Here is a 27,119-nt window from a genome sequence, read left to right on the forward strand (position 1 = left end):
AGGTAAAACCAAGAGCAAACAAACACTCTTGGGAATAATGGAATAAGCTAGGAACTTTTCCAAAAAGATCAGGATGAAGCAGAGAAGTCCATTAGTATTATACTAGAAATGTTAGTGATAACAATAATTTGTGATGGGAGATTGTGGTAATTTTTTTTTTTTTTTTTTTTGTAGTTAAAATCTTTTTATTTTTTTATTTTTTTATTTTTTTAAATTTTTTTAAAATTTATTTTTCCAAATTATCCCCTCCCTCCCTCCACTCACTCCCCCCAATGGCAGGTAATCCCATACATTTTACATGTGTTACAATATAACCTAGATACAATATATGTGTGTAAATACCATTTTCTTGTTGCACATTAATTATTAGCTTCCAAAGGTATAAGTAGCCTGGGTACATAGACAGTAGTGCTAACAATTTACATTCGCTTCCCAGTGTTCCTTCTCTGGGTATAGTTATTTCTGTCCATCATTGATCAACTGGAAGTGAGTTGGATCTTCTTTATGTTGAAGATTTCCACTTCCATCAGAATACATCCTCATACAGTATTGTTGTTGAAGTGTTTAGTGATCTTCTGGTTCTGCTCATTTCACTCAGCAACAGTTGATTTAAGTCTCTCCAAGCCTCTCTGTATTCCTCCTGCTGGTCATTTCTTACAGAGCAATAATATTCCATAACCTTCATATACCATAATTTACCCAACCATTCTCCAACTGATGGACATCCATTCAACTTCCAGTTTCTAGCTACAACAAAAAGAGCTGCCACAAACATTTTGGCACATACAGGTCCCTTTCCGATTGTGGTAATTTTGAAAATTCCCAAAGAAATTATAAGTGAGTGTCCTGGTCCTGGTATATCCATAGGTACTGCTTATAAGAACCAGAGGAATCTCCTTTTCTGGTGTCACGTACTTTCCCTAAGACAGATCCTATAATTCTCTGAATTTCTGATTTTTTCTGATTGTTCTGATTTTTTCTCTCCCAATATGATTCTTAATGCAATGTGTATTAGAATAAATAAATTAATAAAAAACAATCTAAAACTTACAATCAAATGGGGAATATAATATGGCCTATATAATAATCCAGAGAAAACCTCCACTTCAAGCAAAGCTTTTCTCTGTGCCTCATTCTGCTGAAATAGTCTTGAATTAATCTTTTTTAAATTTTTTTCTTCATTTATAACAGAAGTCTGTGCTGCTGTCACTCTTCTTCAGCTGATCTCAGTCATTTGTCTTAGTTGATACTGGGTGAATGACTTAGAAGTTGACTTTTAAAATGGGGCACCCATATATACATATACATATACATACATATATATACATATATATATATATATATATATATATATATATATACATATACATATACATAATGCTTAGTATAAGCCAAAATTAATTAATGTCCTTTTTGTTTTGTTTTTGTAATAATAGCTTTCTAGGGTTGGCACAGTGGATAGAGCACTGGTCTTGAAGTCAGGATGACTAGAGTTCAAATCCAGCCTCAGACATTTAATACTTCCTAGCTTTGTGACTCTGGCCAAGTCACTTAACCCCAATTGCCTAAGCAAAAAAAATAGTTTTCTATTTTCAAAATATATGCAAAGATAATTTTCAAAATTCACCCTTGCAAAACTTAGTGTTCCAATTTTTTTCTCCCTTTCTTCCCTTCACTCCCTTCCCTAGACAGCAAGTAATTTAAACATGTGCCATTCTATACATATTTCCACAATTATTCTGCACAAAAAAAATCAGATCAAAAAGGGAAAAATGAGAAAGAAAACAAAAAGCCAGGAAACAACAAATAAGGTGAAACTACTAAGTTTGATCTACATTCAGTCTCTATAGTTATCTCTCTGGATGCAGATAGCTCTCTCCATCACAAGTCTATTGAAATTGGCCTGAATCACCTCATTGATGAAAAGAGCCATATCTTTCAAAGCTGATCATCACATATTAATCTTGTTGCTGTGTACAATGTTCTCCTGGTTCTACTCACTTCACTTACCATAAGTTCATGTAAGTCTCTTCAGGCTTCTCTGAAATCATCCTGATGATTGTTTCTTATAGAACAATAATATTCCATAACATTCATATATTATAAATTATTCAGCCATTCTCCAACTGATGAGCATTCACTCATTTTCCAGTTCCTTACTACTACCTACAAAAAAGGACTACTACAAACATTTTTATACATGTAGGTTCTTTTCTCTTTTTTATGATCTCTTTGGGATAGAGGCCCAGTAGAGACACTGAATATCTCTTATGAAGTTAAAAAATACTTTATTCTTTTATGTAGTGCTTTAATATATGTACTTAGTAAACTTTAAAAGTAGATAATCTTGCCTCTTGCGCTTGCCTCCTTGCAGTTATTTTTACACTTATTAATTGTATGACTATGCAAGTCACTTAACTTCTTTCAGATGGAGTTTCTTTATCCATGAAGTGGGGATGATAATTACATCTATCTCACAGGGATGTTGTATTGATCAAATGAGATAATGTTTGTAAAGCCTTTTGTACATCTTAAAATGTTAAAGATGTTTGCTGCATTGATTATGATTACATTAATTCAACAACTGAACAAGCATTTATGTTGCTTTTATGTGCCTAGCACTATGCTAGACATTAAAGATATAAACATGTCAGTGTTCTTTTTTGTTGTTCTTTTTTGGTTTTAGTTTTGGTTTTCTTTTATAGTAATGCTGCTAGGTGGCTCAGTGAACAGAGTTCTAGAAGATGTCAGAAAGATCTAAGTTCAAATCTGTCCCTAGCTATTTACTAGCTGTATGACACTTCTCAACTGTAAAATAAATAGCCTTATGCAAATACTATCTTTTACTATTAAAAAAAAAACATCAAAATGTAAAGGAATTATTGGAGTTTGTGTCTCTCAAAGAATAATTACATTAAACTATCTAACTAACTTCCCGTAAGGCCTGGTAAATGAGGATTATTGGATAATAGTAGGCTTCCTCCTCAATTTCCCCTACCTGACCATTATTTACTGAGTATGTAGACTTCATGTTGAAGAAACTAAGGGAAAAATTTCAAGAGTATCTCAAAGCACAGTCTATGAAGTTTGCTCAACAGTGATTCAATGTCTTAATCACTTTAATTACTTCTGCAAGTCTCTGTTAGGCATTCAATCTTGAGATATTAAGGCATTTTCCTGTTCTCTGGGTAATTAGAGAGATAATTGCTCCAGGTAATTGCTCTCTATGTTAATAGAGCAATATTACAACTCAATGATAATATACAAAAATAAATATATAAAGACTTTCAGTTTGTTGTTGTCTAATTATATTTGTCTTTATCTTTCTCCTTAATTTGTTGGAAGATGAAGTCTAAGAAAACATCAATGAGTATATTTTTTAGAAGCCAAAGCAAAGCAAAAAATTTATTGTCTCCATGTTAAATAGGAGAATAGTAACTCCTTATTATCTAAATTACCAGGTTAACTAAAATCATTTTCCCTAACCTTCAGAAACTTCAAATTCTTTAGCTTGTGATTCATCACCCATCAAGCTAAGAATGGGAGAAGAAAGATCAAGGTAATATAGAAAAACACGAATAACATTTAAATAAATGTGATATTTAATGCTCTTATTGTATGAGAGTAGTGGTAAAGCATGATACGAAAGAATATATCTTAAAAGCAGAGGCTCACAAATATAGAATTAAAATTTAGTAATCTATAATTCCAAAACCCTTATTCCAAACAAGAAAACTGAAATCTAGAGATGTAAATAACTTGTTCAACATTATATGGTTAGTAAGAAATCAGAGCCAGCATTTAATTTAATTTCCATTGACAAAAACATATCATTTGAATCATTTGATAGTGTAAAGGACTTTGCAAAGAGGGTGGAACCTGGCAAGGACATGTGCAAAGGACTTTGCAAAGAGGGTGGAACCTGGCAAGGACATGTGCAAAGTTGCATTTACACTCTGAATTGTAAGTGGTCTTGACCCTTATTTTCCAATGGGATAAGTCCTGCTCCACTCTTTCAGTCAGAAGAGTGCTTACTACTATTTGGATAGGTTTATGTCTAATTGTCTGGCAGATGAATAAAAAGCTGCTGATCCGGTGAGTACTGCAAAAGTACAGCTAGAACAGTGACATTATAGGTCTATAGGCAATAGTTTTGTTTTCAAAAATAAAGAATAGTTTATCCCTATTGATCTTTACTTTCAGAACTTCAATTCAATTCAATTTAAAAAAAATTAAGTCCTACTGTGTGCAGAAGATTTTGCTCTGCAACTGAAAAAATACCACATTATAGGAGACATTACACCTACTCTCCTGAAGTATATTTGATAAGCTTTAATACATACATCTATACAGTGCATAATAAGTGCATTTTTGTTGTCTTTCAGTCATTTCAAGTCTAGCTGACTTTTAGTGACCCCATTTGGGGTTTCTTGGAAAAGATACTGAAATGATTTACCTTTTACTTCTCCGGCTCATTTTACAAATGGGAAACTGAGGCAAACAGGGATAAGGAACTTATCCAGAGACACAAAACTAGTCTGAGGCCAGATTTGAACTTATAATGATGATTTTTTTTCTCACTTCAGGCCTGACATTATATATACCGAGCCACCTAGTTGTCCCAATAAGTGCATTAAAGAAGCTCAAAATTACTGCTTTGTAGGATTCCAAAAAATTCTGGGAAAGCTTTGTGAAGGAAGTGAATTTAAATTAAGCTCTAGAACTGGATGGTTATAAAACTCAGAAAGCCTAATTCCTCAAAGCAGTTCAGAGTTCAAAGCAGTTCACTCCACCAGAGATGCCTTGGCTCCAACTTCAAGTAGTCAGTGGCAGAGCATTCCCAAGAAGTTTCTTTCCCTTCTCATGCCCAGTAACAAGATAAAAACAAGATAAAAGCAGTAACATAGTGATATGCCATGTGAACAGAATTGTAATCTGCTTAGTTCATCTTCAACAACTTTGGTATTACTTTTCTTCCTTCCTTCCTTCTTTCCTTCCTTCCTTCCTTCTTCCTTCTTTCCTTCCTTCCTTCCTTCCTTCCTTCCTTCCTTCCTTCCTTCCTTCCTTCCTTCCTTCCTTCCTTCCTTCCTTCCTTCCTTCCTTCCTTCCTTCCTTCCTTCCTTCCTTCCTTTCCTCCCTCCTTCCTTCTCTCTCTCCCTTCCTCTCTCCCGCCCTACCTTCCTTCCTCCCTCTTTCACTTTTTTTCTTTTTTTTTTAAACTCCTAGAATCACTGTGGTTGTCTCTCATTCCACCTTGAAAAATGACCCTCAGGAAAGCATCAGAAATCAGTCATTTACACTTTAGTGTGAATTAAACTACAACTCCCTTCTTCCCAAATATTTGCATTTTAGGACTTCTTTTGCTATGGTGAAGATTTTATTCTCTGCTAAAGTAAATTCCTCTTTAATTCTACTACAGAGTCTAGATCAGGATTGTCTTTCTAGGGAAAAGATGGGTTCTAGAGTTAATCTGCTACTAACCAGATAGAAGATCTTACATAGGCAAGTCAATTCATAAGAATTAGTAGAATTAATAGTAAGAAAGAAACTTAGCAATTATCTATCCCAACCATTCTAGAAAACATATCCTTCTATTTTTACAGAGGCCTAAAGATGTTAAGAGACATCAACTATTGACTAATTTCCTCCTTGTCTGTAAACTGAGATGATTAGACTAAATGATTTCTAAGTGTTCACATTTTATGAAATTAATAAAAAAAAAAAAGGTAGTATTTGGAAGGGATCTGATAGCACTAAATGTCTTTCCCAATGTTTCTTAAATCATATGACTTATGCAGTCCCTTATTATATTTGCTTATAAAGCAGACCTTACTTATCACTAATATAGCATACTTCGAGTATATAATTTTACTATTTAATTTTCTCCATGTCTAGTCTTATTTCCAGTTTCATCTCTTGCTTCATTTATTCTAGTTATTCATGAATACTTCTAGAAAATCCATTTTCCTCTTGAATTTTTGCTTTTAGTTGTCATAAAGTTGCTCTACTTTGGGGATTACTAGATTCATAATATATTTTATATCACTATTGGCATTTTTTTCTTCATTTATTCCTATTTTTTTCTTTAATACCTGTGTACAATCAGTTTTTCTTTAACGCTTTTATTGTAGGTGCTTTGATGTTATTCTTTTCTTATGAGTTTTTATCTTGGATGTCTCTGGCCTCAAATTAGTTCTGTTTTTGTTATTTTTGCTGTGACTGTTTACTAATTTTCAATCCTTGTTTCTTTGGAGACATTTCAAACTACATTTTTTTTAACCTCCAGACCTTTTTTTCTCCAAACCTCTCTTTCTATCAAAGACACCCAGTATCCCATATTTCACTCTCCTTCAGCCCCTATATTTAACCATTGCAAAATCTTTATAATATCTTTCACATCTGACTCCTGCTCTTAAGTCACACAGCTACCATCTTAGTTTAGGCACGCCTTACCTCTCATCCAGATTATTTCAATATCTTCCTATTTGGTATCCTTGCCTCAATTCTTTCCCCATTCTAGTTCATTTTTAGACACTGCTGCCAAAGTAATTTTCTTTAAATCCAGATATGACCATGTGGCATCTTTAATCAATTAACCATCACCTCTATGATAAAATATAAACTTTCATATTTAGCTTTTAAATTCTTATGCAACATTGTCCTGATTTTTCTTTCCAGACTTTTTATGACAGTATTTCTTCTCCTGCATTCTATGATCCTGTCAAGTTAGCTTTCTATTCCTGACATATGTCATTCCATCTCCTATATTCATGCCTCTACTTTTGTATTCTTACATGTCTGCAAATTATTCCCTACTTAACAATGCTTCTGAGTCCATATTTTCCTTTAAGACAAAGCTTAAGCAACATATTTTCCATGTTAGTGATCTCTCTCCAAAGGATGCAGATAAATGTTTAATAACTGGTTCTTTAAAACTGCAACACATATTTTAAAGTTTAATCAAAATTACTAATATCTCCATAATTTTCTTAAATCTGGAAATTCAGCAAAATAATAAATTAAGGTCTGATTTCTTTAAAGTTTACTCAGATCCTTAAAATCACAATGGAAATTTAACAATTAGTTTTTAGGATATGGCAAAAAACTAATTTTAGCACACCTGTTATTCCCCCTAACACTGCCTTGAATTTAATTTCTTTGTATATATTTGCATTTATTAACTTTATATTCATCAAATTTATCAAACGTTATATACATCAAAAAAATTTTTTTTTGCCTATCATACAACAATGTGAGCTTCTTATGAGCAGGAATTATTTCATTTTCTGTAATGAAGTGGCTAGAATAGTTCATAGTAGAACTTCCGGCCAAGATGGCGGCGTGGAGGCAGACAGCTTCTTGAGCTCCATGTTTTCTCTCAGGACTTGCTTCATGACAAGCCTCAGAGTTAATGCTTGACCAGAAAAGAAACCCACAAATATTCACCAACAGAAGACATCCTTGAAATTCGCCAGAGAAGGTCTGTGTTTGCTCAGGGGAGGGTCAAACAGACTGGGCACAGATTGAGGGCAGGCAGCGAGAGCGAGACAGGTAGCTCATACAGCTCAGACAAGAGCAGAGGGGGGAGGGGTACCATCTCTGCCGTTTCTGCAAAAAGACTTTTACCCCAGTGTGGATATTCTGTCTTGGCAGCAAGCCAGGAGCAGCAGAGAGGTGTAAACAACGGAGGTGAAGATTAAAACCCCAGAAAGCTAGCCTCTCTCAAGAACCCGGCCACCCCCAACCCCCACCTAGAGTGGCTCAGAGTTCTCAGAGCCTCAGAGCACAGACACAGTGCAGCCATCATTGTCCTGTTAGTGGCTCAGTGTTGCCCAGTCTGTAGAGGAAGTACATTAACACCATCCAGCCCCATCCCCCCAAAAACAGACCTAGTGTTTCGCTTGTCAATTTGTTTTCTTCCATTCCACTGACAAAATGAACAAAAAATTCAAAAGGGCTCTAACTATTGACAGCTTCTGTATGGAGAGAGAGCAGACTTCAAATACTGAGGAGACTAAAAACAGACTGTCCCCAGAGGAATCCCCTAAGGGGGATATGATCTGCACCTCAATACAAAAGAATCTCGTAGAGGAAATCAAAAAGGCTCTCACAAGAGAGCTAGAAGAGAAATGGGAAAAGGAAAGGGAAGCTTGGAAAGAGAGCCTGGAGAAGTTATCCAGAGTGGATAAAGAGATCAAATCATTGAGAAACAAAATTAGTGAATTGGAAAGGTAAACAACTCCAAGGAAAACAGGATTAGTGAGCTGGATAAAGAGATCAGCTCTCTAAAAAATAAAATGGATGAAAAGGAAAAAAATTCCATAGAAGAAAAATACTCACTTAAAAACACAATTGTACAATTACAAAAAGATATAAAAAAGTGAGTGAAGAAAATACATCATTGAAAATTAGACTCGAACAAGTAGAAATGAATGACTCAAGGAGAAACCAAGAAGTAGTCAAGCAAAACCAGAGAAATGAAACAATTGAGAAGAATGTCAAGTACCTTATTAGAAAGACAACAGACCTGGAAAACAGATCCAGGAGAGACAATTTGAGAATAATCGGACTCCCTGAAAAATGTGAGGAAAAAAAGAGCTTGGACACGATTTTCGAGGAAATTATCAAAGAGAACTGCCCAGACGTTTTGGAAACAAAGGGTAAAATAGAAATTGAAAAAATTCATTGATCACCTACTGAAAGGGACCCTAAAATCAAAACGCCAAGAAATATAGTGGCCAAGTTCAAGGACCATCAGACAAAGGAAAAAATACTGGAAGCTGCTAGAAAAAAAGCAATTCAGATATGGAGGAGCCACAATAAGGATAATCCAGGATCTAGCAGCGTCCACATTAAAAGAACGAAGGGCCTGGAACATGAAATTCAGAAAGGCTAAGGAACTTGGTATGCAGCCAAGAATAACTTACCCAGCAAAAATGAGCATCGTTTTCCAGGGAAGAAGATGGACATTTAACGAAATAAATGAATTCCATCTATTCTTGATGAAAAAACCAGACCTACATAAAAGGTTTGATCTTCAAATACAGAACTCAAGAGATTTCTAAAAAGATAAAAAGAAATCTTGAGAACTATACTTCTGCCATAAAATATGTAAAGAACATATGTATAATTTGTCCTGGAAACTAGAGGTGGAAGGGAAATTATATCATAAAAAAGTGTAAAGTGGTGGTACTACATCTCATGAAGAGGCAAAGGTAACCTATTATATCTGAGAGAAAGAAAGGAGGGAGATGAACATAGTGTGTATCAATAGACATATTCGATTTATGGTGAAACTTCTTCCACTTCATTGAAAAGTGGGAGGGAAGGAGTAAGCTAAAGGGAAGGGAATACAGAAATTGTGAGGAAAAGTGGTAAAATAAGGGGAGGAACTTTAAGGTGGGGGAGGGATACTAAAAAGGGAGGGCTGTGAAAAGCAAGTGGTGTTCACAAGTTTAATACTAGGTAGGGGGGTAAGAGGGAAGGAAAGGGGAAAAGTATAAGCAGGGGTTAATAGGATGGCAAGCAATATAGAATTAGTCATTCTAACCATAAATGTGAATGGGGCAAACTGCCTCATAAAGAGGAAGCAGTTAGCAGACTGGATTAAAAGTCAGAATCCTACTGTGTGTTGTTTACAGGAAACACACCTGAAACAGGGTGATACATTCAGACTAAAAGTAAAAGGGTGGAGCAGAATCTACCATGCTTCAGGCAAAGCCAAAAAAGCAGGGGTAGCCATCCTCATCTCAGATCAAGCAAAAATAAAAATTGATCTAATTAAAAGAGATAAGGAAGGGCATTATATCCTGCTAAAGGGTAGGATCAATAATGAAGCAGTATCAACATTAAACATATACACAACAAGTGGTGCAGCATCTAAATTCTTAGAAGAGAAATTAAGAGAGCTGCAAGAAGAAATAGACAGCAAAACTATAATAGTGGGAGATCTCAACCTTGCACTCTCAGAATTAGATAAATCAAACCACAAAATAAATAAGAAAGAAGTCAAAGAGGTAAATAGAATACTAGAAAAGTTTGATATGATAGATCTTTGGTGAAAGCTAAATGGAGACAGAAAGGAGTATACTTTCTTCTCAGCAGTTCATGGAACCTATACAAAAACTGATCATATACTAGGGCATAAAAACCTCAAAATCAAATGCAGTAAGGCAGAAATAGTAAATGCATCCTTTTCAGACCACAATGCAATCAAAATTACATTTAATAAAAAGCCAGGTGAAAATAGACCAAAAAACAATTGGAAACTAAATAATCTTATACTAAAGAATGATTGGGTAAAACAGAAAATCATAGACATAATTAATAACTTCACCCAAGAAAATGACAATAATGAGACGTCATACCAAAATGTGTGGGATACAGCCAAAGCAGTAATAAGGGGAAGTTTTATATCTCTACAGGCCTACTTGCACAAAATAGAGAAAGAGAGGGCCAACGAATTGGGCTTACAACTAAAATTACTAGAAAAGGAACAAATTAAAAACCCCCAGACAAACACAAAACTTGAAATTCAAAAAATAAAAGGTGAGATTAATAAAATCGAAAGTAAAAAAACTGTTGAATTAATTAATAAAACTAAGAGTTGGTTCTATGAAAAAACCAACAAAATAGACAAACCCTTAGGAACCTGATTAAAAAAAGGAAAGAGAAAAAGCAAATTGTTAGTCTTGAAAACGAAAAGGGAGAACTCACCACCAATGAAGAGGAAATTAGAACAATAGTTAGGAGCTACTTTGCTCAACTTTATGCCAATAAATTGGATAACTTAAATGAAATGGAAGAATACCTTCAAAAATATAGCTTGCCCGGATTAACAGAGGAAGAAGTAAGTAGTCTAAATAGTCCCATCTCAGAAAAAGAAATAGAACAAGCTATTAACCAAGTCCCTAAGAAAAAATCCCCAGGACCAGATGGTTTTACAAGTGAATTCTACCAAACATTTGAAGAACAATTAACTCCAATGCTATATAAACTATTTTTAAAAATAGGGATTGAAGGAGTCCTACCAAACTCCTTTTATGACACAGACATGGTACTGATACCTAAACCATCGAAAACTGAGAAAGAAAATTATAGAGCAATTTCCTTAATGAACATTGATGCTAAAATCTTAAATAAGATATTAGCAAAAAGACTTCAGAAAATCATCCCCAGGATAATACACTATGACTAAGTGGGATTTATACCAGGAATGCAGGGCTGGTTTGATATTAGGAAAACTATTAGTATAATTGACCATATTAATAATCAAATTAATAAAAACCATATGATCATCTCAATAGATGTAGAAAAAGCATTTGATAAAATCCAACATCCATTCCTACTAAAAACGCTTGAAAGTATAGGAATAAATGGACTATTCCTTAAAAGAATAGAGAGCATATATTTAAAACCTTCAATAAACATCATATGTAATGGTGATAAACTAGAAACTTTCCCTGTAAGATCAGGAGTGAAACAAGTTTGCCCACTATCACCATTACTATTCAATATAGTACTAGAAACTCTAGCCTAGGCAATAAGAGCCGAGAAAGAGATTCAAGGAATGAGAGTAGGAAATGAGGAAATCAAATTATCACTCTTTGCAGATGACATGATGGTATACTTAGAGAACCCTAAAGACTCTGCTAAAAAGCTATTAGAAATAATTCAGAATTTTAGCAAAGTTGCAGGATACAAAATAAATCCACATAAATCCTTAGCATTTTTATACATTACCAACACAATCCAACAGCAAGAGATACAAAGAGAAATTCCATTCAAAATAATGGTCGATAATATAAAATATTTGGGAATATATCTACCAAAGGAGAGTCAGGAATTATATGAGCAGAATTACGAAACCCTTGCCATAAAAATAAAGTCAGATTTAAATAATTGGAAAGACATTCAGTGCTCTTGGATAGGCAGATCGAATATAATTAAGAGGACAATACTCCCTAAATTAATCTATTTATTTAGTGCTATACCAATCAGACTCCCAAGAAACTATTTTAATGACCTAGAAAAAATAACAACAGAATTCATATGGAACAACAAAAGGTTGAGAATTTCAAGGAAAGTAATGAAAAACAAATTAAATGAAGGTGGTTTAGCTGTACCTGATCTATCACTATATTATAAAGCAACAGTCACCAAAACCATTTGGTATTGGCTAAGAAATAAACTAGTTGATCAGTGGCATAGGTTAGGTTCACAGGGCAAGATAGTGAATAAAAATAGCAATCTAGTGTTTGATAAACCCAAAGATCCCAAATTTTGGGATAAGAATTCATTATTTGACAAAAACTGCTGGGAAAACTGGAAATTAATATGGCAGAAACTAGGCATGGACCCACATCTAATACCACATACTAAGATAAGATCAAAATGGGTCCAAGATTTAGGCATAAAGAATGAAATCATAAATAAATTGGAGCAACATGGGATGGTTTATCTCTTGGACTTGTGGAGGAGGAAGGAGTTTGTGTCCAAGGGAGAACTAGAGACCATTATTGATCATAAAATAGAAAATTTTGATTACACCAAATTAATAACTGGGACACTGATACATTGTTGGTGGAGTTGTGAAAGAATCCAACAATTCTAAAGAGCAATCAGGAATTATGCCCAAAAATTTATCAAAATGTGCATACCCTTTGACCCAGCTGTACTACTACTGGGCTTATATCCCAAGGAAATACTAAAGAAGGGAAAGGGACCTGTATGTGCCAAAATGTTTGTGGCAGCCCTTTTCATAGTGGCTAGAAGCTGGAAAATGAATGGATGTCCATCAATTGGAGAATGGTTGGGTAAATTATGGTATATGAATGTTATGGAATTTTATTGTTCCGTACGAAATAACCAACAGGGGGAATACAGAGATGCTTGGAGAGACTTACATCAACTGATGCTGAGTGAAACGAGCAGAACTAGGGGATCATTATACACTTCAACATGATACTGTATGAAGATGTATTCTGATAGAAGTGGATATCTTCAACATAGAGAAGAGCTAATCCAATTCCAATTGATCAATGATGTACAGAATCAGCTACATCCAGAAAAGGAACACTGGTAAATGAGTGTAAACTGTGAGCATTGGTTTTGTTTGTTTGTTTGTTTGTTTGTTTGTTTTTGTTTTATTTTGTTTTGTTTTCTCTTCCCAGATTATTTTTACCTTGTGAATACAATCCTTCCTTTGCAACAACAACAACAAAATTCAGTTCTGCATATATATATATAGTACCTAGGATATACTATAAGATATTTAATATGTATGGGAATGCCCACCATCCAGTCTATTTCTCAAATCTGTAAAGAAGGAAGGAATTTATGGCCAAAGAAAAACTAGAGTACACTATAAAAAGCAAAATGGAAAATTTTGATTATATTAAATTAAAAATTGTACAAGCAAAACCAATGCAGAGAAGATTAGAAGTGAGTCTGAAAACTAGGGAAAATTTTTTATATCTAAGGTTTCTAATAAAGGTCTTATTTCTAAAATATATAGAGAATTGACTCAAATTTATAAGAATACAAGTCATTGTCCAATTGATAAATGGTCAAAAATTATGAACAGACAATTTTCAAATGAAAAAAATTAAACCCATTTTAAACATATTGAAAAAATGCTCTAAATCACTATTAATCAGAGAAATGCAAATTAAGACAACTCTGAGGTACTACTATACAATGATGAATATTGTAGAAGATGTGGGAAAACTGGTACATTAATACATTGTTGATGGGATTGTGAAGTGGTCCAAGTATTCTGGTGGCTAATATGGAAGTATGCCCAAAGGGCTATCAATATATACCCTTTGATCCAGCAGCATCTATAGTTGGCCTACACCACAAATAAATCATAAAAAAGGGAAAAGGATCCACGTGTGAAAAAATTTTTGTAGCAACCCTTTTTGTAGTGACAGGAACTGAAAACTGAGTGGATGCCCATCATGTGGAGAATGGCTGAATAAGTTATGATATATGAATGTTATTGAATATTAATAAGAAATTATCAGCAGGGTGATTTCAGAAAGGCCTGGAAAGACTTACCAAGAACTGATGTTAAGGGGAATGAGTAGAACCAAGAGAACATTATATATAGCAACAACAAGATTATGTGATGATCTATTTTGAAGGATGTTGCGCTTTTTAATAATGAGGTGATTCAGGCCAATTTCGATAGATTTGTGATGGAGAGAGCCATCTGCATCCAGAAAGAGCACCATGGGGACTGAATATAGATCACAGCATAGTGTTTTCATCTATTGTTGTTTTATTTTTGTTTTCTTTCTCATTTTTCCCTTTTTGATCTGAGTTTTCTTGTTCAACATGATAATTGTGGAAATATGTATATAAGAATAACTGCACATGTTTAACATATATTGGATTACTTGCTGTCTAAGGGAAGGGAACAAGGAATGAAGAGAAAAATTTGGAACACAATGTTTTGTAAGGGTGAATGTTGAAAATTATCTTTGTATATATTTTGAAAATTAAAAAGCTGTTATTTAGTTTTAAAAGGTCATTATATCTTTTTAATTTACCTCTTAAGTTCTACCTCCTGCTTTCATCACCTCCTTCTTGTTTTTGATATATTTATTGAGTTCTGAGAGGTGACAGTTAAGGTCCTCCATTAAGTATAATTTGCTGTCTTTTTCTTCCCAAAACTTATTTAACTTCTCTTCTAAGAATTTAGATGATAGATCAATTCTTTATGACACTAAATATGTATTTTCCCATTTTCAAGACTTTTAACTCTGATCATTTTTCATTGTTGCATTTTATTTTTGTTCTCTATTTCCTCCAGTCTCTTTTTTAGACTGCACTCCTTTTTAAGATTTCCAGTTTTTGTTCTAAATTGCTTATTTTCCTTTTAAGTTCCTCATCTATAATTTTAATTTGACCCATTCTTACCTTCTTCATTGCTTTTAGTTGGAATTTTATGTATTTTAAAAGTACTCTTAGCCTATCCATTCAATTTCTTTTGTTTTCATTGTCATTATTCAAATTTTCTTCCTTTAGTGCTTTAACTTGGGAGTTTTATTATTTTATTAGAGGTTTTCTTATTTTACTTCATTTTTTTAATCTCTCCATCAAAATGTTTGGTGAAAGTCTTCTCCAAAACCAAGCATTTACTATTCCTTTTATTATTTTTTTTGTCTTTGCATTTGATGAAGTTACTGTTGCTAAAAAGACAAGCAAAGCAAAACAAAACTTTGGTATAAAGATAACAGTGATTTGGATAGGAGCATGACTGCTAGCTCTCATTCTCTAAAATATAAAAAAAAAAAAGAGAGACAATCTGTGTTTGGGGATCATTACTGATATCTTTGAACTGTGTTTGTTTTTATGACAGTCAATCTTTCCTGTATTTTTACAAGATGATATTAGTAGAAGAAGTCAGTGACATAGGAATCAGTAATGTGACTGCTGCCTCTCCCAAAAGGACCCAGAGTAGTTCAATGGTTCAATGATGGTAGTATAGATGCTACTAATGTTTTTTTTTTAAAGGAAATAACTGAATTCTTAGGTGATTTGTCGAAGGTCGAAGAGTTTTTAAATAACAGATATGGAACTTTTGTTTTATATTCATTCACTTGCCATATATAGAAGACCAATGTAGTCCCCCTAATTATCATTATTAGTTCCTAGTTTCCTGGTTGGTCTTTTGGAGTCCTTGAGATTCTGGGCCTCTGGACAAGGGGTATCCTTTGTGCAACTTTTCTTCTGAATGAGATAACAAAAACACATTTCTTGTTAGTCTACTTTTTTTTCTTATCATTTTTTAAGGAACATAGAGCAATTAAACAGCCAGATGGTTGACATCTGTCTATTGTATATATAATAGCCCAGGGCAAAAGGATTCCAAGTCAATAATCTGATTATGAACTATATAGTTTACATACTGCCTAATACTTTCAATAAAATCATTAAGCAAGCCACTTTCAGAAGTGACAGTCATAATAGTGACAGTCATCCTATACAAAAGCTGGCAAAAATCACTAACATAGTAGATTTCTCACAAAGCTTTAAAATGTCCCAAGCTCTCCATACAGGGAAAATAGGATTCCTCTGATGCCTTCACATTTATCTAATATAGGATCCCTTCCTTGAGATGCTTTTATAGACAAATTAACTTTTCTGCTAAGATGTGATGATTTCCTCCTGTCTATCTTATTGCCTATGCTGAATTTTCTTTTGTATCTCAACTATTTACTGTACATATTGCCTATTCCTAAATATTCCATCACCCATTTTACTTTTTTAGCTTTTAAATTCCATTAGGATAGAAAATACGTCTCTTTTATTTGTACATAGTACCTAAAAACTAACAGTCAGTTGTGCCTGGTAAGAGCTTAATAAATATTTGCTGACTGTGAATGGATGGATGGATGAACAAGGATAACATGGTGCAAAGAACTCTGCATTCAGAGTTAGGGAGGACTCCAAATCCCATTTCTATGATTTTCTAGGTATGTAATCTTGAGCAAGTTATTTAACTCTTCTGAATTTTAATTTCTGTATCTATGAAATGAGGATAATAATGATGGCAGCAGTAAGACTATTGTGAAGTTTGAATACTAGAATAATAATATATTGAATGTTGTTATACTTGTATGTTGAATACTTAATATTATACTTAATTTTGCTTTTGATGATACTATTCTGTAATGGGCCAGAATTCTGGAAAAATATACTTGAGGCAAGGATTCTTACAACAAAGTGTTAACTCAGTGGAATTGATAAGACAATGGTTATCTAGTTTAGCATGGTGATTAATAGTTCTCTAGTTCAGAATGATTGAATTAATCTTTCAACAAATAATGGTTCCCTAGCAACATAATGATTGGCTTATACTTAGTATGATGAATTGATTTAATTGTAATAGAGTTTATAAACTGGGGACAAATTCAGACACAGGGAGAACACTTGACCAGCTGCTGATGGCTTTCCTGCCTTCATCACTTCTCCACTAAGACCAAGGACTCAGGCTGGTCCCGAGATCCTCCAGAGAGCTAGTTTAGACACTATTTTAATCCACCCTGGTGCGGGGGGGGGGGGGGGGCTCTAGAAAGCAGGACATTACATTGAGATGTGCAGACTACTAACTGGCTGATTGGCTGATGCGGACTGGGAGATTGAAGGAGACAATAAAGACTTTGGACTTTATCTCTGACTATTCTCTTGGTGATTATTCTGCTGAAAGTATGGCTGGTCCCAAGACCTCCAGAAACCTAACCAGAACATTATACTATTCTCTTGTGTTTCTATCTCACTTCTACCTTACTTTATTCCTTTGCAGGGTCATGAACTCTGGTGTGTGTGTGTGTGTGTGTGTGTGTGTGTGTGTGTGTGTGTGTGTGTGTGTGTTTGTGTGTGTGTGTGTGTGCATGTGTGTAATAGAGACAAACTTACAGAGACATAGAGAGGCAAAGACAGAAAGAGGAGAGACACACAGAGAGAGATTAAATATGATGGAAAATGTCTAGAAAAGAAACATAGGGCGGTAAAGGACACTCAGTCAATATTATATGAGGATTGATTCTTCCTTTTAAGATATTTAAGAAAAGCTAGAGAACCACTTGTCAGATGTGGAGGTTACTTCCATATATGGATTGGACTAAATGGCTGCTAATTTTTCTTTTAAGCCTCAAATTCTGAAGGTTTTCTGTCTAGAAGTGCTTGTGCATTAACCCATAGAAACTAATGAGAGCACAAGTTTAGAATTGATATACACATATTAATCTGCCTTTTTCTAGATATTCTTTGGCACATCAATGTCAGTGCCCAAAATTGAGTATAATATGGCAAGGCTGTATATAGATCCCTGCATCATGCCACTAGAGACTTCTCCACATGTTGACACTGAACCATTAAAAGAATTATTTCATCTCAAACTAAACATTTTTTTTGTTTAAAATGAGAATCTTTTTTTATAAAACTGTTTATTTTCAAAACATATGCACAGATAATTTGTCTTCAGATTTTCTCCTCCTTCCCCAACCCCCTCCCCTAGATGGCAAGCAATTCAATATCATGTTAATATATGTTAAAAAATGTTAAAATATATGTTAAATTCAATATGTATAAACATATTTATACAATTCTCTTGCTGCACAAGAGAAATCAGATTTTAAAAAAAAGTAAATGAGTCTAGTGTTCTCTTCTCTAAATTGTAATCATTCTTGTAAGCAGGTTTCTTGGGGAGCTTCTGGGAGCAGTCTTCAGTTCAGTTCAGTTCAATAATCCCAAATGCAGTCAGGAGTCCAAATCCTTTACTGTCTCTTTCCAAATCTTATCTCCTTCACTTGGGGCTTGGCTAGTTTTCTAGAGGCCTTCCAGATCTTGGTTTCAGTGTTCTCCACAGGACAGCCTGCCTCCACTTCTCTGTCTTCCTTCCTTCTGCCCGACTTCTGAATCTCCTTGACTGAATCCTGACTTGGAATCTCCCAACGTCCTCCCAAAGTCCTGAGACCTACACACCAATCATTTCATCATTAGGAAACCATTATTTGTTGTAGGATTAATTTTTTTTGGTGGGAAAATAATTTATTTTTCAAAGACTACAAAGTTTTATTAAAAAAATAAAAATATGCTCAAATTACTATTTCTGGAGTCTGTAAATTCTTTTTGCTACATTTTTGGTTTTTGGGTTTTTTAATTTTTACTATAAACCCAAGCTAAAAAGCCATGTTACTTCATTTTAGAAGACAATAATTTCATTTAATTTGTCCTCCAATTACTGAGAATGTTCTTCTGATCACTTATACAATTATATTCATACTTCAAAGTTGCTGTGAAAATCTAGCAGACTGAAGTCTTGTTGCAAAAGGTAGCTGTTTTCATCTAGAATAAAAAGGCTCTGAATTTTCAGTGTGTAGACTCTTTCTCTGCTTGCTAGTTATGAGGGGCACAGATCTGAAGCAACCATCCCATATGTGATAACTGAAGAAGGTACTATAACTCTGCTTAACCAATCAGGTGGAATATTGAGAAGAATCTTCTGCATCATCTCTGATCTTGCATGAATTTGAATTTCATTCTTGCCATCAGATACAGTCATTAGTGCTGATCTGTAGTACAATTTTACCATAGTAAATGGCAAACAGCTGACACATTGCTTGTATATTTTGTTCTCATCTATTTCTAATTCCAGTCCACATTTTCCACATCCTGAATATATAATGGTGGAGAAACATATAAGAATATCCTTCAGAGAAGTGCTGGCATCTAGGACAAGCTGCCAGCTCTCATGGGTAGCAACAGGGAACATTAATGCTAAAATCTGGGCTTCTATTTGAACCACCCCTGAGCGCTTCTCTTCCAGAGATTTTCACGAGGTGACTTTCCCTTTTTTGGAACTTGGCTCTAAAGTCAATTGCCCTCATGTCATCCTCAAAGAGGCACTCACAGGAGGACCACGGGGTTGTATTCAATTCTAGATGTCCTGATGTCGAATTGTACTGAGTAAGGAGATACTTAAACTCCCAAAGATGATCCCTTTTCCTTTGAAACTCTGAGTATCAAGCTGCTCCAGGACCCCATAATACAAGTATGAAATGTTGATCTTGGACCTGTTCTGTCAAAATAATTTTTCTTTGTTTCTGTCCTCCCATATACTGCCTCTGTTAGTATTGTGATACTGATAACTTTTAATATTGAATGGATTAATGTGGTTGGCTGAAACTGGTCCAGTTCTACATACTGTATACTTTCCAATTTCTGAGGATATTTAAAAAGGGAGATCTACAATGTAGGAATGCTTTGAAGAGACGTACCCCAATAAATCTTGCAGAACTGTAACATTGACTATATAGGAATATTATTTTGCTTGGACAGATGAACAACTTCTCAGATTGAATAACTGAGTGGTAGATATAGATTGCAGTACTGTTCCCCTATACCACTGGTCATCATGTATAATGACATCTGTTAGTAAAATTATGTCTCCAGGAAATAGTTAGCATGCGAAAGGCAGCATCATGCCACAGTACAACCTTCTTCTTAATTTCTGACTGGTCAATTACTATAATAGTTGCCAAAGGAATTTTACAGCCAGAATTTGGTCCTGTTTTTATGTGTATTTCCTTCACATGACATGGATGTAAGGCCATAACCAAACAATTATATCTCTGGCTTTTGCAAACACAATTTTTAAGCAGAGATGTTTTGGTTAAGAACTTGCCAAAGCTAGATACATTTTTTTTCAGGAGTTGCTCTGGAAGAGATTTGGTGGGTTTCTAAAGAACAAACTGATTTAACCTTCTTGGATCCCTGGAGGGCTTCTGATACAGTGCTTGAAGGACCTGACTTATCTTCAGATGTTCGATTTCTTTTCATAGAAACTTTAAGGAAAATATTTTGTTGGGAACAATTTTTTCTTGTGCTAAATGAATCAATACAAAAATCATCTGTGGGCTGTTCATTAGGAGTTTTGAAAAGTTCTTGAGATGCTGTATTTTCTTTAATTCCATTGCTACAGTTTAAAGGAGTGATGTTGCTTGTTGTCTCAGGACGATTAGAACTAAAAAGTTCAAGGGAGTTTGGCTGATTTGATGCATTCACAAAATTATTTGAATTTCCTAGTCTCACTTCCCTACAACTTTCCTTTGATTCTGGCTTCATGCTCGAAGTTTCTTTACTTAGAAAACTCTGTTCTTTATCCAGGCTTTGGGCTAGAAAAGCTTTCTTGCTTGATGTCATAGGAGTAAGAAATTCAACGTCTGCCGATGTATTGAAGCTCAAGATCTTCTTTATTATCTTATCACTCCTTTATCTTTAGGCTCATCTGTTATTTGGGGAGAAGAGAATCCCAGAGAATGGTTCACTGTCTCATGATTTTTTGATGACACGTGATCATTTTCTACAGCCTCTGGTTCTGTATTAATCTTCTTAGTACTGCAGACCAAATCCCAGATATGAGAATAATCTTGTTTTATTGGCTGAGAATTTTTTTAAAAAAATATTTTGCAAAGAGAAATTGGATTCAGATTTTTCCTGCTGGTCCATGATTTTATTATCATCATCCACAGGATAATGATATTTTCCTTCATTTAAATACTGTTGTACTTTGCTCTCAAATCCAAGTATTTGCTCATGATAGTAGACTGTGTCAATTATCCTTGAAGGATCACTATTCTGGGACTCTATACATTGTGTTTCTGGAACACATGTTAAATAGTCTTCATCATGCCAAGATCCAGTCTTACCCAAGTTCATCAGGATATATTCTTTAAGAGGAACTGGAAGACTTACATGATGGTCTTCAAGGTGACCACAATTGCATGTTTCAGCACTAACATTTATGGAATGGGGATGATAAAAGAACTGAGTAATTTTCTATGGATTTGGCACTCATTGCTGAATAAGTTTGTTCTTGTGATACTGCTGTGTTTGATGGAATAATTGGTGCTTCAAAGAAAACATGGATTTGAGTGGGGTTTTTAATCATGATTTCCTGTGACTCAAGAGCTTGACTGTTCAGGTCAAAAAAGAAGATACATTCCTTTTCATCTTAACTTTCAGACCATAAGCAATCAGGATTTCTACCCAAGATGCATCAGTTGATATTTAGCATCAGTTGATATTTAGCATATGTTTCATGCTTTGAAAAAAAGACCCCTTTGGCTCGCATTTATGGCAATAAAGCTAATCATTAACTGGAAGATGAAAATAACATAGTGCCTTAAAGACCAAAGGAAGCCCCCTTTGCGGGTTTCCTTTTTGGTTTAAAGGCCTAGCCCTTGTTCAGCGCTTTGCAGATGGGAAGTGCCTGATAAATGCTTTTCTTTCCCTCATTTCCTTTGGGTTGGTGGAACACGTGGGCGGCCCGCAGCAGAGGTCCTGGCCTTAGGGCAGGAAGGGCCCTGGGCACCTTATCTCCAGAGGGGCGAAGCGCCCACTGTATGCAGGCCCTGGGGGCCTACCGGCAAAGGCCCCAAATCACCCAGAAGGTGTGTCAGTGGACTTGCCCAGGGTCACACAATGCGGCCTTGCAGCGTTCCCGCTCCAAGCTGCCGCAGCACTTGGCCTCTGAGCAGGCCAAAGAGCTTCTTACTTGGTGTGGGGGGCGGGGTCTCCACTTGGGCCCTCCACTCCAAGCCTCCCACCTCAGGACTCCCCCAGCTCGGGAGGACAAGCTCTGGCTTTAGCCCCGCAAGGAAGGTTCACTGACCTGGGAAAGCCCGGGCCTCGGAGACTGGGAAGCAACCAACCTTTAGTTTTATTTATTAATTCAATCGTTTTCTTATTCAATGTTTATAAATTTCCTCTTTTATTTTTAGAATTTTGAATTTAATATTTAATTGAGGGATTTTAATTTATTCTTTTTCTAGATTTTATATATTGTAGGACATATATTTTAGAAATGAGAACTTTATTAGAAATACTGTCTGTAAATATTTTGTCGCAGTTTTGAATTTCCCTTTAAATCTTATTTCTGTTGCTTTTATTTGTGCAAAAACTTTTTAATATAATATAATCAAAGTTGTCCATTTTGCCTTTCACAATTCTTTCTAGTTCTTCTGTAATCATAAATTCATCTCTTCTCCAAAGATATGATAGATAAATTATTCTTTATTTTCCCAATTTGTTTATGGTGTCATCCTTTATGCCCATATCATGTATCCATTTTGACCTTATGTTGGTATGGGGTATGAGATGTAAGACTATTTCAATTTTCTGACATTATTTTTCAGTTTTTCCAGCAATTTTTGTTAATTTTATTATGTATTGAACCAATCCTGCATACTTGATCATAGTATATTATCCTGCTGATAAGTTTTTATAATCACTTTGCTAGTGTTTTATTTAAAACACTTTTCACAAAAATAAAATCAGTTGTAAACAATTGGAAAAATATCAATTGTTCATGGCTAGCCTGAGCTAACATAATTAATCAAAGAAAAATTATTTTGACAGAACAGGTCCAAGATCAACATTGGTTCAATATCAGGAAAACTATTACCATATTTGACTGTATCAATAACAAAACCAACAGTAATCATATGATAATCTCAATGGATGCAGAAAAAGCTTCTAACAAAATATAGTACCCCTTCCTACTAAAAACACTAGAAAGTATAAGAATAAAAAGAGCTCTCCTCTTTAAAAAAAAAGTTAACAATATCAGTAACAAAAAAATTAATCATATGACATCATCAAGTACAGAAAAAAAATTTTGGAAATACACAATGCTAATTTATGTCAAAATTACTAGAAAATTGAATAAGTGAACTTTTCTTTAATATCATATGTAGCATGTATATAAAACCAAAGCCAACATTGTTTGGAAGTTGTTAACTTTTTAGTTTTCCTAATATCAAGCCAATTCTGCATTCCTGATATATATCCAACCAGATCATGCAGTATAATATTTTTCATATGTTGCTATATTTAATGTTTTTAATAATTTTAGTAAATATTTGATAGAAATGTTAAGTTATAGTTATCATTCCCTGTTTTGACCGTCCCTAGTTTAATCATGAAGACTATATTTGTATGATAGAAGAAATTTGATTGGCTACCTTTTCTTAATTTTGCATATATTATGTAGATGATATTGGGATTAATTTTCTTTGAACATTTGATAGATTTTGGTTGCTCTAAGGTTTCTTTGTTTTGTCAATTTATTTTTCTTAGATCAAGTTATTTAAATTTTCTGTTACTTATTCAGTTAATTTGGGCATATCATTTTAAAAAAGTAGCCATTCAATCAGTTGAGAGTATTAGTTCTTAAAAAAAAAAAAGAGAATATAAGTTATTTACTTATCGTTGGGAAAAATATTGTCATTTTGATTTTATTCTTCATTTGTGGTGAATTGTTTTTTTTTTTATTCTAGTAAGTTGATTTTTTAAAATCAGCTTCCACTTTTACTTATTAATTCAGTGTTGTTGGGTTTTTTTGCTTTCAATTTTTATTAGTTTCCTATTTGATTTCTTGATTTCTTGAATTTTTAAATTTTAATCTGTTTTCTAGAATTCTTTTAAGTTGCATGGAATTTTGTTGATCTGTCCATTTGTTAATCAAAACATTTAGTCATTAAAGCTTTCCTCAAAGGATTGCCTTTGGCTTCATTCAAAAAGAAAATCCTATGTTGTTTCATTTCATCATTCTCTTTAGTAAAATTTATTTGTTTTTCTATTATTTTTCTTTTTTTTTTCTTTTATTTTTTTATGGTCCAGTGCATAGATAGTGTTGCTAAGTACATTTCTTTTTTTTTATATATAATATTATCCCTTGTATTCATTTTTCCAAATTATCCCCCCCTCCCTCTACTCCCTCCCCCCAATGACAGGCAATCCCATACATTTTACATGTGTTACAATATAACCTAGATACAATACATGTGTGTAAATACCATTTTCTTGTTGCACAATAAGCATTAGATTCCGAAGGTACAAGTAACCTGGGCAGACAGACAGTAGTGCTAACAAATTACATTCACTTCCCAGTGTTCCTTCTCTGGGTATAGCTACCTCTGTCCATCATTTATCAACTGGAAGTGAGCTGGATCTTCTTTATGTTGAAGATTTCCACTTCCATCAGAATACATCCTCATACAGTATTGTTGTTGAAGTGTATAGTGATCTTCTGGTTCTGCTCATTTCGCTCAGCATGTAAGTCTCTCCAAGCCTCTCTGTATTCCTCCTGCTGGTCATTTCTTACAGAGCAATAATATTCCATAACCTTCATATACCATAATTTACCCAACCATTCTCCAACAGATGGACATCCATTCATCTTCCAGTTTCTAGCTACTACAAAAAGAGCTGCCACAAACATTTTGGCACATACAGGTCCCTTTCCGCTCTTTAGTATTTCTTTGGGATATAATCCCAATAACAGCAATGCTGGGTCAAAGGGTATGCACAGTCCGACAACTTTTTGGGCATAGTTCCAAATTGCTCTCCAGAATGGCTGGATTCTTTCACAACTCCACCAGCAATGTATTAGTGTCCCAGTTTTCCCCACATCCCCTCCAACATTCATCATTATTTGTTCCTGTCATCTTAGCCAATCTGACAGGTGTGTAGTGATATCTCAGAGTTGTCTTAATTTGCATTTCTCTGATCAGTAGTGATTTGGAACACTTTTTCATATGAGTGGATATAGTTTCAATTTCATCATCTGAGAATTGTCTGTTCTTATCCTTTGACCATTTATCAATTGGAGAATGGTTTGGTTTCTTATAAATTAGGGTCAGTTCTCTATATATTTTGGAAATGAGACCTTTGTCAGAACCTTTACTTTTAAAAATATTTTCCCAATTTGTTACTTCCCTTCTAATCTTGTTTGCATTAGTATTGTTTGTACAGAAACTTTTTAGTTTGATGTAATCAAAATCTTCTATTTTGTGATCAATAATGATCTCTAGTTCTCCTCTGGTCATAAATTCCTTCCTCCTCCACAGGTCTGAGAGGTAGACTATTTTCTGTTTCTCTAATCTATTTATTATTTCATTCTTTATGCCTAAATCATGGACCCATTTTGATCTTATCTTGGTATATGGTGTTAAGTGTGGATCCATATCTAATTTCTGCCATACTAATTTCCAGTTTTCCCAACAGTTTTTTCCGAATAATGAATTTTTTTCCCTAATGTTGGTATCTTTGGCTTTGTCAAAGATTAGATTGCTATAGATGTTCCCTTTTTTGTCCTTTGTATCTAATCTGTTCCACTGATCTACCGTTCTATTTCTTAGCCAGTACCAAATGGTTTTGGTGACTGCTGCTATATAATATAGCTTTAAATCAGGTACACTTAGACCACCTTCCTCTGACTTTTTTTTCATTAGTTCCCTTGCAATTCTCGACCTTTTATTCTTCCATATGAATTTTGTTGTTATTTTTTCTAGGTCATTAAAATAGTTTCTTGGGAGTCTGATTGGTATAGCACTAAATAAATAGATTAGTTTGGGGAGTATTGTCATCTTTATTATATTTGCTCGGCCTATCCAAGAGCACTTTCCAATTATTTGGTAGATGGATTCCCAAATACTCTATACTCTCAACATTTGTTTGGAATGCAATTTCTCTTTGTATCTCTTGCTGTTGCATTTTGTTGGTGATATATAAAAATGCTGAGGATTTATGTGGATTTATTTTGTATCCTGCCACTTTGCTGAAATTCTGAATTATTTCTAAAAGCTTTTAAGCAGAGTCTTTGGGGTTCTCTAAGTATACCATCATGTCATCTGCAAAGAGTGATAGTTTGATTTCCTCATTTCCTACTCTAATTCCTTGAATCTCTTTCTCGGCTCTTATTGTCGAGGCTAGCATTTCTAGTACTATATTGAATAGTAATGGTGATAGTGGGCAACCTTGTTTCACTCCTGATCTTACTGGGAAAGGTTGCAGTTTATTTCTATTGCATATTATGCTTACTGACGGTCTTAAATATATGCTCCTGATTATTCTAAGGAATAGTCCATTAATTCCTATACTTTCAAGAGTTTTTAGTAGGAATGGAAGCCTATGCGTCCCGGTTGGGCGTGGATGTCAGCAGCAGGTGAAGTAAAAAGCACCTGCACTCAAACTGGAAGTGTCTGCCCTGAAACCACGGTCCCTAGTTGAAAGGTTCTGCTTCTCTGGGACTTTCCGGGGCTGAATTCCACAGCCTCCAGCAGAGCAAGGCACTATGAGTTACCGCCCACTTCTCAATCTCTTAACTACTCCCAGGTGAAAGCCTGGACAGTCTATGTCAGCCACACCCACAGTGCTGAGATCTGCTGAGTCACCTCTGGGATTGGGGAAGATCTAATCTGGCTTTAAATCTTAAATTGGCTTGATTTCTCTTCTGAACTGCTGTTTTCTAAGCAGAGAAGAGCTAACAGCCTGTGCCAGATTCTTCTATCTCAGTGGCTTCTCTGATTCCAGAGCCCTCCTCAGCGCAATTGGAGCAGTGTGCCACCACTCAATGGTCTGTGCTTGCCTTTTTTTTTTCCTCCCCTGGGGACTGACCTTTCCTGTTGAAACTGCAGATTCTCTTCAGCTGCTAAGTAGTGCTTCCAGTCCTTGTGGTTTCTATCAGTCCAGCGCTATTTTTGAGGCTGATTTTATCTAATTGGTTGTGAGGGAATAAGGACGTTCACAGAATCGCGTGTATC

The 27,119-nt window shown here is 34.7% G+C and overlaps 1 protein-coding gene and 1 pseudogene across 1 annotated transcript in view; both read right to left on the reverse strand.

The window, feature by feature from the left end:
- The window catches only part of SHISA6 (shisa family member 6), a 627,719-nt gene that overhangs the window by 349,501 nt on the left and 251,099 nt on the right, over window positions 1-27,119 (reverse strand). The window lies entirely within an intron of this gene.
- Window positions 18,636-27,119, reverse strand: part of LOC141538627 (shieldin complex subunit 2 pseudogene) — a 48,965-nt pseudogene continuing 40,481 nt past the window's right edge.

This window comes from Sminthopsis crassicaudata, chromosome 4 (genome assembly GCF_048593235.1).
Source record: "Sminthopsis crassicaudata isolate SCR6 chromosome 4, ASM4859323v1, whole genome shotgun sequence".
Lineage (NCBI taxonomy): Eukaryota > Metazoa > Chordata > Mammalia > Dasyuromorphia > Dasyuridae > Sminthopsis > Sminthopsis crassicaudata.